The sequence below is a fragment of the Suricata suricatta genome, chromosome 11 (genome assembly GCF_006229205.1).
Source record: "Suricata suricatta isolate VVHF042 chromosome 11, meerkat_22Aug2017_6uvM2_HiC, whole genome shotgun sequence".
NCBI classification, from domain to species: Eukaryota; Metazoa; Chordata; class Mammalia; order Carnivora; family Herpestidae; genus Suricata; species Suricata suricatta.
The window spans coordinates 90,924,058-90,929,870 of NC_043710.1; positions in this window are offsets into that span (position 1 = coordinate 90,924,058).

Here is a 5,813-nt window from a genome sequence, read left to right on the forward strand (position 1 = left end):
CATTTGAAGGACCCAAATTTGTAGCAAATTCCATGGCAGTTTTAAAGTTGAACTGCTATAGTTAAACTGGGCATTCTTGATACTTGAATATGGAATATGTGCACAGGGAAAAGAAATACAACATTGCACTTTATAAGCACTGTATTGTGAAGTGGAAAATGCAATGTCTTAAAAATAAAACTATTTAAAATTGGCACCATACAGTTGTCTGAGTCTATATGTAAGGGCAGCAGGCACATTGAGTTTTGGGTTTGGGTATTCCTTTGGCCTAGCTACAAATTGTGCAACAGTTGTATCTAGTTTTAAAGGACACCATGAGTAAATGAATTAGCATTAAATGTTTGGGTTTAATAAGTATGTAGGTTCATGCCTGCTGTGTAGCAAGAAAGTGAATTTTGGATTGCAGGTTTTCTCAGTCCTGAGAACTCTATTAGATCAAAGGTGATTGTTAACCGTGCCTGGTGACATGGCTGCCATCTGGTGGTCAATTTAGGGAAAACCTCGTCCCTGTGGAACAGTCCCAACTTTAAAGAGCTTGGGTCTTGGGTGACCCCTACTATTAACAGTTAATACTAGAATTTCAAAAGATCACTGCAACTAACTAAAATACTTTAGCATTCATTTAGTGACTAGAGCGAAGATCTTTATAGGTCATCAGTTTTCCTCCAAATTGGGTTAGAGCTACATGAGCTTAAGCACATAGCTGTGTAGTGCCTGGAGACTTCTCTGCCACGTTTGCGTTTATTTCCCCTTAGCTTATTCATGGGTCACAGAATTTGGAAGCAATGCATGATCCTTGGGAAGGGCCTTGTGTAGAATATATGCATAACTTGGGTTATTAAAAATTTGACCTGACCTGGGTTAGTCATTTGTTGATACATTCTTCATGAGCTGGAACAAGCAATTAGATTTGAGATTCTCAAAAGGGAGTGGTAGTACTTTGTTGTCCCTCTGAAGTCCTGGGATTGTGGTAAGAAAATTGTGGGGAATCAAAAGTGATCATGAATAAAACGGGAGACTGCCCAGTTTTCCGGTTTTAGCTATTGCACTTGAGCTTCCAGGTTCATGTTCTATCCATGAGTTAGTGAACTGAGAGCTTAAAAAGTCCCTTTATGCAAAGGGAAGATGTGCCTGTGGAAAACAATGGGGCCTTGAAAAGGAGGTGGGAGTTAACCACTAGAGTTAAAGTTAATCTGAAGAGGATACAATTGAAGACACAGGTTGAGTTGTGCTGATCTCAAAGGGTAGGAAAGCAGATCCAAATAACCAAATAATGGTGCACTTTTATTCCAAAACCTGTATTCTTGCTCATTCATTACTGTGGTGAATTATGAAATGGTAGTTTTTTTTTTAATGTTTATTTTTGATAGAGCATGAGGGAGAGGGGCAGAGAAGGAGAAAACCAGAAGCAGGCTCCAGGCTCTGAGCTAGCTGTCAGCACATAGCCTGATGTGGGGCTCAAACCCACGACCGTGAGAAGTCAGACCGTGAGCCGAAGTCAGAGGCTTAACCAACTGAGCCACCCAGGCGCCCCTGAAATGGTAGTTTTCAACACAGCATCTGGGATTCACATTTCACGGAAAGAGTATTTTTTAAAAGGAGTTTCATAATCTTGATCCTCAAAACACGTGCAATTATGTACTTAGTAACTTGGTCCCAACATTCATCTGAGCATTTCTTTTGAGTTCATGGTCAGTGGGTTCTTCCCCACCTTGGGTGTTCAGTCTTGGAGATTCGTTTTTCACAAGTGGCAGTCTACAACATCGGCATTTGAGGAGTTCAGTGATTCAAATCCACATTTGTCTTTGCCTGGTTTGTGGGTGTAGATAAAAAATCCTGGTAATGTGTTTCAGCCTTAGAATGTCTGTAGAATGGGAGAGTGACATACACAAGATAAAATGGGAAAGTGACTTAAAGTATAAAATGGCATGCTTGCAGGAAAACCCTGGGAAGTTCTAGAAGTTAGACAATGCTTGGAAGACCTGCAGAGGAGGTGGCCATAGGGAACAGTAGTGCTTACCACTTACTCAGTTTCGACTTAGATGGCTTCCACTTTAGTACTTGTTTCTTTAAACAACTTTCTAGGGGAAGGATAGTTGGTCATCTATGTGCTCACAAAGCTACTAATGGTGAATTACTGAGGTTATGGTTATTATAAGCAGTAATGTCATGGTGCTTGATAGCTGGTGCCTTAATTTTGCACAGGATCCCACTGGACTGGGGAGAGGGAGCAAAAAAGTTCACTGTCCCTCCATCTCCCAAGAGTTAATGTTGGTTTCAGCTGAATGTATTTGGCTATACCTTAAGTTTTAGTCAACAGTAATTGTTGTGGTGGTTAAAGTACAGAGGGAGTAGTTTTTATCTGTAAGGCCACAGCAAGACATTTACTTCCAACAACATTCATATTTATATACTTAAAATGTGCAAAAACAGAATGGTAATACCTGCAAACAATCATTTGCTCAAACATATTTGTGGAGTATCTATAAATTTCCAGGTCTTCTACTTTCATAGGGAAAACAGCCTTTTGGATTCTGGTAAGGTAGAATGGAGCGATTGGTGGAACATAAATAAATACTTGAGAATTTTCATTTTGAGGATCTGCATATGGATGTAAGGACCACTTCTCCCACTAGATGGCAGTAGCTATTTAGAAGGAAGCTCCAAACTGTAACTGAGGAACCTACAGGTTTTTGTTTCATGGATGCCTACCTGAAGCATTGCTGGCAAGTGCTGAGGAAGAAAGGCAGCCCCTTACGTTCGCATTCGTGTTCCAGGTAAAGCATTCCCTGGCTGGCTTGGAGTAGAGATCTCAGAGTACTTGGTGTTTGAGGGTGGTGGACAGATCTAGAACCTTGAAACTTGAAGGGAGGGGCGCCTGGGTGGCTCCATCGGTTAAGTGTTTGACTCTTGGTTTTGGCTACCATCTGGATCTCTCACAGTTCATGAGATCCAGCCCCGCATCAAGCTCAGCGCTGGCAAAGTGTGCTTGGGATTCTCTCTGTGCCCTTTCCCACTCACTTCTCTCAAACTTTAAAAAAATAAACCAAAAAAAAAAACCATGGAGGAGGAAAAGGGTAAATCTCAGTGGTTAGAGTAGTCTTAGCTGATACAGTCTCCCTAGTTTTAAGTCCCTGTGTTATTCTGAACTTCTGAGAATCCTATTCATATGAGATGCTTGAGTTCCCACCTACCCCTGAACTCAAACCCAAGAATGCAAGAATATTCACACACTCCTATATTTCTAGCGTCTGGCACAAGTGCAAGAAAAAGAGCAGGCACCCAAGAGGTTAGTGGTAGAATGTACTTTCTTTGAGCTTTATAAGGGTGTGATCATGGTCATGGCTCTTGCAGCAGTGAGAGGCTGGCTGGCTCAGCGCAGGCCCCTGACAGATCTTTGCCACTGTTGCTCCTTGCAGAATTTGGGAGCCAAGATTAGAGTTGCGTGAGAGGAGGAAATGATTGATCCCGGAATAGCTCCAGCCAAATGAAAGTTGACAGCAAGAGAACTGTCAAAACCTTTGGCCTAATGGACCCCTGATGTCTTTATATTGGCCTGCAGTTGGGGCAGTGTGTGGAGTGGGCTGGGTGAGCAGAGGCAACATGACTAGTCCGCGATAGGAGAGGACAGCTAGAGACAGCCCAACTTGGAGGGAGCAGGACCTGTCCTAAGGAGCTGGGCCACAGGTTAGGGCATTCAGAGGACGCAGCCAGCCCCAGAGCAAAGGACGCCATCAAGGAAGTGAAGACAGACAACGCACAGATTTGGAGAAAGTATTTGCAAACCATACATCTAATAAAGGACCGGTATCCAGAAGATCTTTAAAATCTACTTAGGGGTACCTGGGTGGCTTAGACGGTTAAGCGCCTGACTTCAGCTCAGGTCATGATGTCGTCTCATGTCTCTGGCTGTCCTCTCATATCACAGTTCATGGGTTCGAGCCCTGCATCAGGCTCTGTGCAGACAGCTCAGAGGCTGGAGTCTGCTTTGGATTCTGTGTCTCCCTCTCTGTCCCTCCCCTGCTCATGCTCTCTCTTAAAAATAAACGATAAAATTTTTAAAAAGCTCCCCTTTATTAGTTTTCACAGACTTTATCTTTCGGGGGTGGGGAGAGCAAGGGACCCAATTCAATCCAAAGCATCCACCTTCCCTGTTACCGCTGAAGGGGAATCCCCTTCCCAGCTTCTGCCTAAACACAGAAAGCAGCCTGCCACAAAATCCCAGTATCTGTTCTTTCGTGGAACCAACAAAAAGGCCTTTCCATTAGTCTTCCTCAGACGCAGGGCCCACTGCAGGCTGCCAGCTGTGGGCACTGTTCCTTCAGTCCCTTTCCCAGCCCATCATCTCTCCAGATTCCCAAACCAGGCCTAATTCTATTCCTGCCAGTGATTTCCCCGTGGGCAGCAGTTTATTTCTGTCATCAAGTCTCTGATGAAATCTTTAGCCATGAAATGTTTAGTCCAATCCCAACAAATCGTGTGTAGTGTTAACATGTCACAGGCTGCCGGTGGCCTGCATTATGTGGTAATTTGGAAGCGAGAGAAGTGATAATATAGGGCCGGGCTTCTTTTGTGAGCTCGCATTAATGCTGGAGCTGGTGATGTCAACTGACAGCCCATTGATCTGGGTTAATAGTGCCTGGAGGGGGCAGAATTGGGGCGAGGTAGGGAATAAAGGATATCGAAGGCTGTCGCCAGGATCCCGGCAGCTTTTAATCTATTATTGCCCTCTCTTAATGCAACTTCCTTGTGGACTGCATTTACTTCCACCAGCTCTGCTTGCCGCGCTGAACCGCAAAGCCGGGGAGCACCAGCCCCAGAGTGCTCCAGAGCTCCCCCGTATTGATTCTTTGATGCTCTGGGGTGCGAATTATAATTATTTCATTAAGCCCTTTAATGGGTATCAACTATGAACCTTCCCCAGCCCAGGCTGGGGCGGCCAGGGTGAGGTTCGCATCATTAATCTATGTTCATCTCCTGGCCACCAATTGTCCCCCCCCCCCCCCCCCGCCCCCTTTTTTCCAGCCTCCTATTATCGCATCTGTGGTTTTAGTGGGAAGCAGGTCGATCTGCTCTCAGAGGAGCTGCGAAGGGGAATTGGCTGATTTGGGGAGGCTGGAGGGGAGGCCACGGTTGAGCAGATTGTAGTGGTGGCCGTTCACACCAAGGAACTGGCTAATCGTGCTGTCAGAGCTGCCCTGCCCACTTCAGGTTTGCCTGTGCAGGGCGCTGAGGAACAGTAAAGGGAGAGATCCTGCAGCTGCCTCCTCATGTGGCCGAGTCCTGTTGTAGCTCAGAAGTAGGCCACACCCTCCCTGAAAGCAGTCAGCCTTACTAAGGGTGCTGTGAATTCGAAGGTGTACCCAATCCTGCCTTGTGCCCTCAGAGAGCTTCACCTGATTTAGGATTTAGTTGAGGGACCAGTAGCCAAACAGGCAACAAGACGCTAATGGGCGTTGAGAAAGGGCAAAGTACAGGGAGTTACAGCACCTGTGGAAGAGGCCTTGCCCAGGCATGGGGGTCCAGGAGGGCTTCCCGGAGGGGCAAATACTACACTGAACCTAAGCCTGGGTAAGAGATAGAGGAAGGAGGAAGGGCATGCTAATCAGTGGGAACAGCATGTTTAAGAGGCCTGGAAGTGGGTTGCCTGGGGGGCTCAGTGGGTTAAGCCTCCGACTCTTGATTTCGGCTCAGGTCACGATCCCGTGGTTTGTGGGTTTGAGCTCCGCATCGGGCTCTGCGCTGACTGTGTGGAGCCTGCTTGGGATTCTCGCCCTCTCTCCCTCTCTCTCTGCTCCTACCCCACCTCTCTA